This window comes from Chlorocebus sabaeus, chromosome 17, assembly GCF_047675955.1.
Source record: "Chlorocebus sabaeus isolate Y175 chromosome 17, mChlSab1.0.hap1, whole genome shotgun sequence".
In the NCBI taxonomy this organism is placed as follows: domain Eukaryota; kingdom Metazoa; phylum Chordata; class Mammalia; order Primates; family Cercopithecidae; genus Chlorocebus; species Chlorocebus sabaeus.
In genome coordinates, this window is record NC_132920.1 from 33,352,345 (window position 1) to 33,368,100 (window position 15,756).

Genomic DNA, 15,756 nt, shown 5'->3' on the forward strand with positions numbered 1-15,756 from the left:
GTATGAAAATAGGAACCATCTATGAAGCTGGAAGACAGGATAAAAAACAGGTGCCAAGTCGGACCCCAAACTTCCCCTAAAACTTGAGTCGCCCAGGCTGAAATCCAGGGTTTCAAGACTAAAGGGAAAGCAGGAAAATGGCTCAAAAGAGAAAGGGATGTTTGTAGATGTGGGAAGGACCGTGATGTTTGGAAGTCACTGCGAGCAGCTGGTTTCTATAGCTGGAAAGAGGGAGGAAGGTGGGGAGGGCTGCGGAGGAGCTCCCTGTTCCACATCCCGGTCCCCGGGCCACCTCCCAAAAAAGGGCAGGCTGGGCTGCGGACTAGGAGTGCGAGTGCACAGCCTTTGCCCGCCGGGCGGCAGGGCTGAGCGGAGGGAGGGCCGCCCGGGAACTGTAGTTCTGTGCTCCTCCAGGCAGCGGCTGAGAGCAGAGGACTGGGGGCATCAAGGAAAGCCGCGGCTGCCTTACCAGCCTCCAGTTCCTCGAGCGGGGCTGGGCACCAAGCCTGAGGCTGAGGGGACAGGGGCGCACGACTGCACTCCCGGTCCGAGGCAGTGCAGGGATTCGGGGCAGATGAACCGCCTCTCCAGAACCGACTGCTGTTCCTTCCACCACCCGCAACCTCTCTGCCCCTCACTTCCTGTTTCCTCTGCTCTCGGTACCCCCAGCCCCTCCGTCCCCAGATTCCTCCCCCTTACTCAGTTCTCTGTCTCACTGGCAGAGGAGCCAGTCGTGTTTCCCTCTAAAGCCCGCTTGGCCCTCCCAGTTCCGCAGCTGGGCGGCCCACCCGCCGATCCGATGGCTCCCTTCTCCACCCTTGCGATTTCTTGTTTGTTCGGCCTCCTCCCCAGTACCCTCAATCCCGCAGATACAGGTGGGCGTCCTCCAGCCCCAGCAAATACTGCGGACCAGTTGGCCTGGCTGGTCCCTTGCCTGCAGAAGCAGACAACACCCACTTCTACCCTCCTAGGAGCCCCTTTCTACACCCACTTCCCTGGAACCCGTGATCCTGACTCCCCTCCTCCCGGACCCCAAGCATCCAGGAGGTGAATGGTATAAGGGGAAGTTGTAGTGGGAGGCAGATGGGTGTTGTTCCTGGAGTTTCAGGGTAGAGAAGCAGGTGGGGAGGAGTCGGGTGAGACACCGAAGTGGAAGCCGAAAGTCTGGAGTTAACCTGACTTCTGGCTCCAAGAGCTGCTGGGATTGTCCTCACCCTCCTTGTCCTCCCCAGCCCTAACCACCCGGCAGCCTCTTCTCTGTCTCTGCTGGCCGCCCCGCCTTCACTCTGAAACAGCCTGCCCCCTCCCGGGTCCCCAGCCTTCACCTTGGCCCCACACGCCCCCCTCTCTATCACATTTCCTTTCGTGCCCCCCTCACCCCCACCGCCTGGTGCGAGTGCTCTTTCGCCCTCCTACCCCCGTGACTGAACCTCACAGACATGGCTGTATATTTAGGTAACACCATGTGGGAGACACACAGGAACCCGTTTCCATCCTGGCTCCACCGGGGCATTTCCTTTCCAAGGCCTTCAGTCCCTCTGGATCAAGCCTGGGTTACTGGGTCAGGCAAGGTGAGAGATACAAAGTGTGCAAAAGAAAACGTTACTATTTTGTTGAGGAACAAGATACATGTGGAATAGTTGACAATGCAGAGGAACAGGGTAGAGAAAGGAGGGTCGATACAGTATTAGAGTCAGACAAACCTGGGTTCAAATCAGCTCTGCCACTTAGAAACTGAGCGACCTTGCACAAGGCACTGGGTCTTCCCTCTGTTTCTTCACCTGCAAAATGGGGGAGAATAACAGGTTGCCCTGAGAATTTAGAGATAATACAAGTAAAGTTACATGCCTAGCAGATCAGTGGGTCTCCTATTGTGGATCCCAGACTAGCAGCATCAGCATCGCCTGGGAACTTGTTAGAAATGCAAATTCTTGGGCCCCACCTCAGATCGGCTGTTTGAGAAACTGGAGGTGGGGCCAGCAGTTGCATTTTCCCAAACCTCCGTGTGCTTCTGATGTTCTCACAAGGCTGAGGACACTGCAGAAGATGCCCCACAAAATGTTACCGCCTTGCCTTATAGTATAAAGAATGGCAAAGGGCCCGTGCGGGGGGCTCTGTACTCCCAAGCAGGAGGATCACTGTGGGCCAGTGGGGAGGTTAGGAGCAGCCTCACAGAGGAGGTGGGACTGGGCTGGGGAAGGAAACAGAGAAGCCTTTCTGCAGTGGGTGAGGGAGATGCGGGGAAGCTCCCTCTCCCTACCCTACCTACCACCCAGCACGATTTTACCTCTCTCAGGCTTCCCAGTCTCCAAAGCAGAGCAGACCGTGTATCTGAACGCAGAAGCTGAGCTCTGGAGCCCAGAGCCTCAGGGGCCTGAGGAAAGGTTCCCCCAGGAGACCCCTGCCCAGGCAAGGCCTAACTCTGAGGGCCCTGTCCTTGCCTGGCAGCCCTCAACGCCCTGGTAAGTTGCTCACAGGAGGCTGTACTCTGGGATTTTCCACCTTCACAGTCCACCTCAGCGAGGAGGGAGGCACCGCTGAAACCGCCAGTTGGGTGTGGGGCTTAGCCTCTCCTCTCCCACCTCTGTCTCCTCTGCTTCCTCCTCCCCCATGCTGCTCTCACCTCTTTCCCCTCTCCCTGCAGGCTGGGAGCAAAGGAAGAGGAGGAGGAGAAGAGAGGACAGACCCAGCCCTCTACCTCCTACGGCACTCCTTTACCCGCCAGCTGTCACAACTGACCCTTCCCCAACTCCTCTACCAGGGACCCCCATCTCCACCCACAAATCCACTCAAATTTCCTGCCTGGAATGTGGAGTCTCTTCCCACTGCTCTCACCTCTCTCTACACAGCCTGGACAAGGGACCCTTCCCCTCCCCCTAATATAGGAAGTGCTTCAGCCAAGGGGCCCACCTGGACCTGTATGAACACTTTCACACAGGTGATAGGCCCTATTCCTGCAGAAAGTGTGGCCACAGCTCTTGCCACAGCTCACACCTGGCCCAGCACTGCAGCACACACCTGCCTAAACCCAATCACTGCTGCCAGCGTGGCAAGGGCCTCTCCCCAGAGCTCCAGCCTGCTGCAGCCTGCCACTCTACACACAGGCAAGCAGCCTTTATGTCTGTGCCACCTGAGCCTTCTTGTGGTAGATGAGGGTGCTGGCCCCCACTCCAACCTGTAACACCAGCAGCAGAACCATACCTGGGGGCGTCCCCATCACAGTGACCAGTGAGGCAAGGGCTTTGGACATTGCTCAGGGCCGGTGCAGCACCAGCAAGTCTGCAGAAGCAAAGGCTACAGGCACGGTTTCTGATACAGCCCCAGTCTGGTGCAGCATCACCAGGGCCACATCAGGGACAGGCTCTACTGCTTGCCTCTGTGACTGTGGTTTCACTTGGAACACCCACCTGCCGTGACACCAGGCCTCATATATGGGGAGGAAAGAGATGAACACAGTGGGGAGGCAGGGAATCAGAGCCCCTGTGGCTGCATCACTGCCCCCAGCCTGCAACCTCTATGAGTGTGGCAGGGCAGCCTCAGAGACAGACTTCCCCCACCTATGGGAAGCATAACAGAGCAGAGCTCCACCCACCCCCAGCCACAGTGACCTTCAGAGTAACCGTAAGTGGTAGCTTGAGTGTCTCCCCTGAACCCACTCAAAGCTGGAATGCCCAGGTCCACTTCACTCTAGACCAAAGTGCCAATACCTGAGGGAGCTCGCAGGCCAGGAAAAGTTTCCTCTGTTTCTTAGAAAAGAATCCATACTTTTAAGTGTCTTAAAAAATTTTGGTCTTTTTATATAAATAAGAGGTCCTGGGGCACTTTTCCATCTACTGTCCTTCATCGGAGAAATTTCACCAGGCTGTCTCAGACCTGCTGTTGTCGTGGATGGGTTAGACTCCTTGGGACTTTCTTGAAGGATCATTTTAAAGAGAGAGCTTAGGTTGGACATGATGGCTCATGGCTGTAATTCTGACACTTTGGGAGGCCAAGGTAGGTGGATTACTTGAAGCCAAGAGTTCAAGGCTGGCCTGACCAACATAGCAAAACGCTAGCTGTACAAAAAACACAAAAATTAGCAAGGCGTGGTAGCCTATGCCTGTAATCCCAGATACTCCGGAGGTTAAGGCATGAAAATCACTTGAACCTGGGAGGTGGAGTTTGCAGTGGCCGAGATCACGCCACTCCACTCCAGCCTGGGAGATAGAGTGAACCTCTATCTCCAAACAAAACAAACAAAGAAAAAAAAAATGCCCTTAAGGGTTCTTTTATAAAAATAAAAATAGAAAAAAAAATAGATAACTTAATCTCCAGAGATCTCCATGACAACCCCCTACCATCAAATCCTAGACCCCCAACTCTTCCCACCCTACCCCTAGAGGCTGCTGGGTTCTCCCCGAGGGCTGCTGGGTTCTTCCTGCCTCAGGTGTTCACACTACACCCAGCACCCCTATTTGATGAGCCATCTTCCTGTGCCTACTCCTTGCTTCACCAGGCCTTGTTCTTATAAGTTTACTGTTACTCTTCATGTTATAGGATAAGTGAGACCTTATTCTTGTATTAACTTGCCCAGAGTGTATTCTTTGGAACTCAGCAATATTTCTCCCTATGATGTACCAAGGAGGTTGATTATTGACACATGCTGGAAGAAATTAAATACCCTTAGAGGTCAAAGGATTACCTGAGAGACTGCTAATCATTTCCACCCTTTCAGGAAGTGTGTTTTGAGTCTACCATGTGTCAGGAGTTGTTCTGGGACCTGGGTATCATAGTCATGTGACATGGCCCCTGCCTTCCAAGGATTTGACGTAGGGGTGGTTTAGAATGAGCATCTCAATATTTAATCCAGCACCTAGTCCTATCCATTTTATCTGCTCTAATATATCTCAAGTCTGTCCACTCGTTTTCAACCCTCCACATCCCTGAGCTAGCCACCATGTGGACCATGTGGCCTTCTCTGAATCGCTGCAGTAGGTGAAGAGGCTGGGAATGGCCTTCTCTACAATATGATGCACACCTAAGAGGGATCCTTTAAAAATGCAAATCTGATTGTTTCAGTCGCCTCCTTAAACCTACCTATTCAGTGGTTTTCCATTGATCTTAGGTTAAAGACCCAAGTCCTTAACCTGACCTCTAAGGCCCTGCAAGGGGTGGCCCCTCCTCTCCAGCCACTCCCACCACTCCCCCTTACTCATGTACTCCAGTTCCTGTCCACCTTGTGCTTCCTCCTTCACAGAGCCTCCAGGGAGGCTAGACCCCCTGCTGGAAAGGCTCCTTCCTCTGTTCCTCTTAGCTCCTCTCTTCAGGCCTCAGCTTCTTAACAGCCTCAGGGAAAGCTTCCTGACCTTCTTTTCAGGGTCAAATTCCCCTATTATGAGCACTCACACTAAGGTGTACCTTTCCTCAGAGGCACTTGGCCCTATTGGAGTTCTACATTTGTTGATGATTATGTACAGATTGATGTCTATCTGCCCCATTGAATGTAAGCTCCCTGAGGGCAGGGACTATGACTGCAGATGCTCACTCTTGCCATTCCCTGGACCTAGCACTGGATACTTTATAAATAGTGGTTGGATAGATGCATTCTTGCCAGGATCTGGGCAGGAAGCTAGATATTTCAGGATTTCAGAAGTGATGAATTAAGGCCATGATCCTCCCTTCTTTAGCTGCAGCCCAAGAGTGCCATGTGCTATTACCTAACACTGTTACTTCCTTCTTAATTCCTGGCATCATCAGCTCCACAGCCCTGCCTTCATCCCAGGCTCCCTCCATCTTGCCTGTGAGACCCTCTCCCCCTTTAACTTTTTAGTTTCCCTTTCTGATTTTGCCTCATTGGCTTCAGAAGCCAGCATGGAATAATGTGGCAAGACACAGGATACAAAACTGGAGGCCAGGTGCAGTGGCTCACTGCTAAAATCCCAGAACTTTGGGAGGCCAAGGCAAGAGGATTGTTTAAGCTCAGAAGTTCAAGAGCAGAGTGGGCAACATAGTGAGACCTCGTCTCTACAAAATATTTTTTCAACTTTTATTTTAAGTTCCGGAGTACAAGTGCAGGATGTGCAGGTTTGTTACACAGGTGAACATGTGCTATGATGGTTTGCTGTACCTGTCAACCCATCACCTAAGTATTAAGCCCAGTATCCATTAGCTATTCTTCCTGGTGCTCTCCCTCCTGCCACTTCCCCTTCTGACAGACTTCAGTGGGTTATTGTTCCCCCTCACATGTGTGCAGGTGTTTTCATCACTCAGTTCCCACTTATAAGTGAGAACATACGGTGTTTGGTTTTCTGTTCCTGTGTTAGTTTGCTGAAGATAATGGCTTCCAGTTCCATTCACATCCCTGTAGAGGACATGATCTCATTCCCTTTTACGGCTGCATAGTATTCCATGGTGTACGCATACTACACTTTTTTCCTTTTTTTTTTTTTTAAGATGGTGTCTTGCTGTGTCACCCAGGCTGGAGTGCAATGGTACAGTCTCGGCTCACTGCAACCTCTGCCTCCTGGGTTCAAGCGATTCTTCTGCCTCAGCCTCCCAAGTAGCTGGGACTATGGGTGAGTGCCACCATGCCCTGTTAATTTTTGTATTTTTAGTAGAGACAGGGTTTCACCCTGTTGGCCAGGCTGGTCGTGTACTCCTGACCTCGTGATCTGCCCATCTTGGCCTCCCAAAGTTCTGGGATTATAGGTGTGAGCCACCTCACCCGGCCTTTTTAATTTAATTTAATTTAATTTAATTTTATTATTATTATTTTCTTTTTTTTTTGAGATACAGTCTCACTCTGTCACCCAGGCAGGAGTACACTGGCACAATCTCAGCTTACTGCAACCTCCGCCTCCTGGGTTCAAGAGATTCTCCTGCCTCAGCCTCCTGAGTAGCTAGGATTACAGGCATTTGCCAACACACCTGGCTAATTTTTTTGTATTTTTAGTAGAGACGGGGTTTCACTATGTCTGTCAGGCTGGTCTCAAACTCCTGATACACTTGCTTCAGCTTCCCAAAGTGCTGGGATTACAAGTGTGAGCCACCACGCCTGGCTGCATACTACATTTTCTTTATCCAGTCTTTCATTGATGGGCATTTGGGTTGACTCCATGTCTTTGCTATTGTGAATAGTGCTGCAGTGAACTACAAAATATTTAAAAATTAGCTGTGTGGTGGCTTGTGCCTGTAGTCCCAGCTACTTGGGAGGCTAAGGTGGTAGGGTCCATCGAGCCTGGGAGTTTGAGGCTGTAGTGCTCTATGACTGAGGCTGTGAATAACCACTGCATAGTGAGAATCTATTTCTTTTCTAATCTTTTTAATCTAGCTAACTAGGAATAGAAAGTAACTTCCAAAGTAAAGACAAGGATACCAGTTTTTACTGTTTCTATTTACCTTTCTGCCGAGAAGTCTGAACTGACACAAAAAGAAAAAGAAGAAATAAAGCCGTCACTATACATAGACAACTACTATATGTAGATTGCTTACTATACAAAGAAGATTCACAAGAACTTACAAACTATTAGAAATAACAATTTCCTTGCTGGGGTCGAGGAGAATACACAAACATCAATATCCCTACACCACAGCAATAAACAGATAAAAGATTTCATTTTAGGCCGGGCACAGTGGCTCACGCCTGTAATCCCAGCTCTTTGGGAGGCCGAGGCAGGCGGATCACAAGGTCAGGAGATCCAGACCATCCTGGCTATTACGTGAAACCCCACCCCGTCCCTACTAAAAATACAAAAAATTAGCCGAGCGAGGTAACAGGCGTCTGTAGTCCCAGCTACTCGGGAGGCTGAGGCAGGAAAATGGCATGAACTCGGAAAGCGGAGCTTGCAGTGAGCCGAGATCGTGCTACTGCCCTCCAGCCTGGGCAACAGAGTGAGACTCCTTCTCAAAAAAAAAAAAAAAGAAAAAAGAAAAAAGAAAATACCATTTGTAATAACAAAAATCATAAGATACTTAGGAATAAATAACAAAGTCTGTATATGATATTTATGGAGAAAATTATAAAGTTTTCTTAGAGAACATAAAGAAGTTATAAAAGAATAGGAAGAGATCCCCTACTCATAAAGACGGAAGTTTGATATAAAACTGATAATTTTTCTCAAATCTAAAAACTCAGTACAATTCTAAGCAAAACCCCAACCAGATATTTTATGGAACTTGACAGACTGTTCTTAAAATTCTCTTTTTTTTTTTTTTTTTTTTTTGAGACAGAGTCTCGCTCTGTCACCCAGGCTGGAGTGCAATGGCACAGTCTCGGCTTACTGCAACCTCCGCCCCCTGGGTTCAAGTGATTCTCCTGGCTCAGCCTCCTGAGTAGCTGGGATTACAGGCGTGCACCACCACGCCTGGCTAATTTTTTTGTATTTTTAGTAGAGACGGGGTTTCACCATCTTGGTCAGGCTGGTCTCGAACTCCTGACCTTGTGATCCACCCGCCTCAGCCTCCTAAAGTGTTGGGATTACAGGCATGAGCCACTGCACCCAGCCTTAAAATTCTTATGGAAGGGTAAATGGCCAAGAAAAAACAAAACTTGAAGCAGAAGAATATGAGATCCCTTGCCTAACCATACGTCACAAGTTTACTTGTTGAAACTTAGAGTGATTAAAAGAGTCTAGTCCTGGTATATGCACACATAAATAGACCACAGTACAGAATAAAACTTTTTTGAATCAGACCCTAATAGGGTTTGGATCTGTGTCCCCCCGCACCAAACAAAAATCTGATGTCGAATTGTAATCCCCTTTGTTGGAGGTAGGGTCTGATGGGAGGTGACTGGATCATGGAGATGGATTTCCCACTGGGTGCTGTTCTCATGATAGTAAGTTATCACGAGACCTGGTTGTTTAAAAGTATGTGGAGGCCAGGTGCAGTGGCTCATGCCTATAATCCCAGCACTTTGGGGGGCTGAGGCAGGAGGATCACTTGAGCTCAGGAGGTCAAGAACAGCCTGGACAACATGAGACACCGTCTCTACAAAAATACAAAAAAGAAAAAAAAAAGCTGGGCATGGTGATGTATTCCTGTTGTCCCAGCTACTCAGGAGGCTGAGGTGGGAGGATCGCTTGAGCCTAGCAGGTGGAGGTTACAGTGAACTGAGACTGTGCCACTGCACTCCAGCCTGGGTAATGGAGCAAGACTCTGTCTTAAAAAATAAATAAGTAAGTAAGTGTGTGGCACCTCTTTCCTCTCTTCCTCCTGCTCCAGCCACGTAAGACATGCCTGCTTCCCTTTCACCTTCCACCATGATTATAAGTTTCCTGAGGCCTCCCCAGCCATGCTTCCTATACAGCCTGTAGAAGTATGAGCCAATTAAACTTTATACATTACCTAATCTCAGGTATTTCTCTATAACAGTGCAAGAATGGACTAATACAGACCCTCAAAGATATGAGACTTGGTGTATAATGAAAGTGACATAAATCAGTGGGAAAGTTCAATGGTTTCGAGTTAACTGGCTATCCAAACACACACACACACAATAAATTCTACATTACATCCTACCCAGAAGTAAATTTCAGATAGCTAGAGTGAAAAGGAAAACTGAAAACTGTTCAAAGAAAATATAAGATCATATATTGGTGATATCAGAATAAAGAAGGATTTCTTATACAAAATTGTAAAAGTACAAGCAGTTAACAAAATGAAGAACACTATTTGATTATATCAATAGATGGAGGAAAGGCATTTGACAAAATTTAACATCCTTTCATGATACAAATTCTTAGCAAATTAGGTATAGAAAAAAATGTATCTCAACACAGTAAAGCCCATGTATGACAAACCCACAGCTAACATCATACATAATCATGAAAAGTTAAAAGCTTTTTCTCTAAGATCAGGAACAAGACAAGCATGACCATTCTCACCATTTCTATTCAATATAGTACTAGAAGTTCTAGCCAGAACAGATAGGCAAGAGAAAGAAATACAAGGCATCCAAATTTTTCAGTGTTGACCAGGTTGGCCTCGAACACATAGCCTCACCTGGCTGGAGTGCAGTGGCACAATCTCAGGACAGCCAGCCTGAGCCACTGCGGTTCCCTAGGCATCCAAATTGGAAAGAAAGAAGTTAAATTGTCACTTTGTAGATGACATGATCTTATGTAGAGAAATCCCTAAAGATACCACCAAAAAATTATTAGAACTAATAAATTCAGTAAAGTTGCAGCATACAAAATCAATATTCACAAGTCAGTAGCATTACTGTACACTAATAATGCAACAACCAAGAGAGAAATCAAGAAAACAATCTCATTTACAATAGCATCAAAAAATATACTTAGGAATAGATTTAATTAAAGAGGTGAGAAATCTGTACACTGAAAACCATAAAGCATTGAAGAAAGAAAGACACAAATAAATGGAAAGATATTCCATGTTAATGGATTGGAAAGATTAATATTGTTAAAATGGCCACACTACCCCAACCCCTATCAAAATTCCAATGACATTTTCACAGAAATAGAAAAAAAATCCTGAGATTTATATGGAACCACAAAAGACAAGGACCAAATAGCCAAAGTAATCTTGAACAAAAGGAACAAAGCTAGGGGCATCACACTACCTAATTTCAGAAGCTGCCACAAAGCTATACTAATCAAAACAGCATGGTTCTGGAACAAAAACACACCTATAAGACCAGAATAGAGACCAGAAATAAATCCACACATTTTATGGCCAACTGATCCTTTACAAATATGCCAAGAACACACAATGGGGAAAGGACAGTCTCCTCAATAAACAGTCCTGGGAAAACTGGATATCCACATGTAGAAGAATAAAATTGGACCATATCGCATCTCATATACAAAAATCAACTCAGGCCAGGCACAATGGCTCACATCTGTAATCCCAGCACTTTGGGAGGCTAAGGCCAGTGGGTTACTTGAGGCCGGGAGTTCAAGACCAGCCTGGCCAACATGGTGAAACCTACCAAAAACACAAAAATTAGCTGGGGGTGGTGGTGCACACCTATAGTCCCAGTTACTCGGGAGGCTAAGACATGAGAATTACTTGAACCTGGGAGGCAGAGGTTGCAGTGAGCCAAGACCACGCCACTGCACTCTAGCCTGAAGGACAGACAGAGATTGTCTCAAAAAAAAAAAAAATTCAACTCAAAATGAGTTAAAGACTTAAACATAAGATCTCAAATGGCCGGGCATGCTGGCTCACACCTCTAATCCTAGCGCTTTGGGAGGCCAAGGCGGGTGGATCATGAGGTCAAGAGATTGAGACCATCCTGGCCAACATGGTGAAACCCCATATCTACTAAAAATACAAAAATTAGCTGGATGTGGTGGTGCACACCTGTAGTCCCAGCCACTTGGGAGGCTGAAGCAGGAGAATTGCTTTTCTCCTATATTTTCTTCTAGTATTTTTACAATTTCAGATCCTTTTTGTTGTTGTTTTTGAGATGGAGTCTCGCTCTGTCGCCAGGATAGAGTGCAGTTGTGCGATCTCGGCCTCTGATCTTGGTCTGGGCAATGATTTTTTTGGACAAATGAGATTGCATCAAATGAAAGCTTCTGAACAGCAAAGGAAACAATCAACAGACAACCTACAGAAAGGGACAAAATAGTTGCAAACCATACATCTGATAAGGGGTGAATATTTTAAATGTATAAGAAACTTAATAGCAAGAGTTGTTGAAAACCAAAAATCTGATTTTTTTTCTTTAAGATGGGGTCTCACCCTGTTGCCCAGGCTGGAATACAGTGCCGCAATAAAAACTCACTGCAGTCTTCAACCCCCAGGCTCAAGCAATCCTCCCACTTCAGCCTCCCAAGTAGCTGGGACCACAGGCACACCCCAACATGCCCTGCTAATTTTTAAAATTTTTTTGTAGAGACAAGGTCTCCCTATGTTGCCCAGATTTATCTTGAACTCCTAGGCTCAAGTGATCCTCCTGCCTTGGCCTCCCAAAGTGCAGGGATTACAGACATGAGCCACCGCATCCAGCTAAAAATCTGATTTTAAAATGGGCAAAGGGTCTGAAAAAACATTCCTCAAAAGAAGACACACAAATGGCCAACAGGTATATGAAAAACAAATGCTCAGCATTACTAATTACCAAGGAAATGCAAATTTAAACCACAGTGAGATGTCACCTCATACCTGCTAAGATGGCTCTGATAAAAAATAAAAATAAAAATAAACCAAGAGATTACAAGTGGTGGCGAGGATGTGGAGAAAAAGGAACCCTCACCCACTGTTGGTAGGAATGTAAATTTGTACACCCATTTTGGAAAACAGAATGGAGCTCCCTCAGAAAATTAAAAATAAAACTACCATGGGATCCAGTAGTTCCATTATCAGGTATATATAGAAAGAAATGAACTCAGTATGTTGAAGCGATATCTGTATTCCCATGTTCACTGCAGCATTATTCACAATAGCCAAGACATGGAATCAACCTAAGTGTCCATCAATGAATAAATAAAGAGATTATGGTACATATACACAATGGAATACTATTCAGTCATTAAAAAGAAGGAAATTCTGTCATCTGTGACAACATGGATAAACCTGGAGGACATTATGCTAAATGAAATAAATCAGGCACAGAAAGACAAATACCATGATTTCATTTATATGTGGAACCTAAAAAGTCAAACTCAGCCAGGCATGGTGGCATGCGCCTGTAGTCCCAGCTACTGAGGAGGCTGAGGCAGGAGAATCTCCTGAATCCAGGAGTTTGAGGCTGCAGTAAGCTGTGATCACACCACTGCACTCCAACCCAGACAACAGAGTGAGACCCTGTCTCAAAATAAATAAAAAATAATGGTAAATAAAATAAAATGTATTGCAGAAGTAGAGAATAGAATGGTGGTTGCATATGGGCTGGAGGGCGAGGGGTGGGTGGGCAGGGACTGGAGGACTTTAGTTAAAGGATACAAAATTTCAGTTAGGTAGAATAAATTCAGGAGATCTGTTGTATAACATGATGTCTACAGTTAATAACAATGTATTATGTACATGAAAGTTGCTGGCCAGCTGCAGTGGTTCATGTCTGTAATCTCAGCACTTTGGGAGGCTGAGGCTGGTGGATCGCTTGAGACCAGTTCGAGACCAGCATGGGCAACATGGTGAAACCCCATCTTTAAAAAATATATACAAAAATTAGCTGGGCGCAGTGGTTCACGCCTGTAATCCTAGCATTTTGGGATGCCGATTGCTTGATTGCTTGACCCCAAGAATTCGAGACTAACCTAGGCAACATAGTGAGACCTTGTCTCTACAAAAATTAGAAAAAATTAGCGGGATGTAGTGGCACGTGCCAGTAGTCCCAGCTACTTGGGAGGCTGAGAAGAGAGAATCACTTGAGCTTGGGAGGTCCAGGCTGCAGTGAGCTGTAATCTTGCCACTGCACTCTAGCCTGGGCGACAGAGCAAGATCCTGTCTCAAAAAAAAAATAAAAAAAATAATTGCTAAGAGAGTGCATTTCAAATATCACGTTTAAAATGATAGTATGTGAGATAACAGGTAGGGTAATTACTCTAGCCATTACACACACACACACACACACATATACACACATCATGTTGTTACACCATAGATACAATTTTTATTTGTCAACTATGAATAAATGCACAAGCAATAAAGGAAAATATTGACACATATGACCACATTAAAACATTTTTAAGCTTTTATAAGAAATAATGTAAAGTAAAAGACAAGCCACAGACTTGGAGAATATTCACAACCTACATAAACAACAAAGGATTAGATCCAGGATTTATAAAGAAATTGCAGATCCATATGAAAAGGACAACACAAGAGAATATGAGTAAAGCTGTGAATAGGCAAGTCACAAAAAAGAAACCTAAATGGTCAATAAGCATAAGAAAAGATGCTCAATTTAACCAGTAATGTAGAAATGCAAATCACAGCATGAGATACAATTTTACACACACAAAATCACCAAAATTAAAATTACTCTAACACTATTGACAAAAATGTGGGACAATAGGAATGCATACATTTTGTGTTGAAGTGTAAACAGATACAACAAATTTGAAGAAAATTTTGGCACCAGTTAATGCTGAAAATGAATATTCCCTATGGCCCAGCAACCTTGCTTCTAGATCTCTTCCTTAGAAAAACATTTCTACACATGCACAAAAAGGCAAGGATAAAAATGGTCATTGTAGTATCAGCTAATTGTCAAGAAAAAGTAGAAATAAGCTAACTGTTGTTAAGTAAAATGGATAAATAAGTATGGTTTGTTCTTATAATGGGATACTATATGGCAGTTAAATGAATTATAGACATATTTAGCAATGTAATGAGTAAGAAACTTGCAAAAATGGATGTTGTATGATATTTGTGAGTTTTAAAATACACAAAACAGTGGTATATGTTTAGGAAAGCAAACATATCTTTTAGAAGTACACAGTACGCATGGGAATAATTCCCAACTTTAGAATGATAATTACTACAAGGAAGAAGAGAAATGGGATGGGCATTAGCCGAATTTGTAACCCATTTTTTTTATTTTTTATTTTAAAGAAAAAGTGATACAAAGCAGGCGATGCAAAGGTGAGGATTTGCTTAACTGGGTTGCTGTGATCATGAAATGAGCTAATAAATGGGACAGTGCTAAATGAAAGTTTATTGTCAGTCTTTTTAGAAGGGTACAATGATGGTGGCTGTGTAGGTGAAGAGATGTGATTATTTCCTGACCTATTCTCTCCTCTGCCCCGTGTTGTCTCACTCCTCCTATTGGACAGTATAAATTGGTATAAATCTTTTTTTTTTTTTGAGACAGAGTCTCACTCTGTCACCCAGGCTGGAGGGCAGTGGTGTGATCTCAGCTCACTGCAACCTCTGCCTCCCAGATTAAAGCGATTCTCCTCTCTCAGCCTCCCAAATAGCTAGAATCACAGGCAGCCGGCACCACACCAGGCTAATTTTTGTATTTTTAGTAGAGACAGGGTTTCACCATGTTGGTCAGGCTGGTCTCAAACTGCTGACCTTGTGATCTGCCCACTTCGGCCTCCCAAGGTGCTGGGAACAGGCGTGGGCAACCACGCCTGGCTGGTATAAATCTTAACAGCTACATGCCTCAATTCCCTCATCTGCAAAATGTGTATATTCAAAGTGCTACCTAATAGCATTGTCGTCAGAGTAAATAAGTTGTGTAAAGTGCGTTAGAACACTACCTGGCTTAGAGTAACTGCTCTAGGCTATTGCTTTTGTTGTTGTTGATGCTGTTATTACGGTTGTTGTTAGGCATCACCTCCAGCTGCATATAAACTCTTCTTTAATCTCAACTTCTAAAAATCTCATAAGAAACTTGCTTGGCAATGAAAGTGCCCCAAAACTGAGAAGACCCAGACTCTTCCTTCAACGATCTAGATCAATTTGCAACTCAAATTCCTGTAAGGGTCAGACAGGTAATGTGCCAAGTGCCATGGGAGGGATATAACAGGCTGGAGGGCACCCTCCCCTCCTGGAGGGTCAGAACCTCCTGGTCCAGTGTTGCCACATAGGAATTTAGAGCTGGCACTGCTGTGAGAAATTGGAAATCTCAAATTTTCTGTGAAATCACTCTTTATTTTTCCTTTTTTTTTTTTTTTTTGTTTGGCAGGATCTCACGTTGTCATCCCGGCTGGAGTACAATGCCATAGTGCCATGATCCTGACTCACTGCAGCTTTGACCTCCCAGGTCCAAGCGACCCTCCCATCTGAGCCTCCCAAACAACTGGGACTACAGGTGTGTGCTGCCACACCTGGCTGATTTTGTATCATATACATATA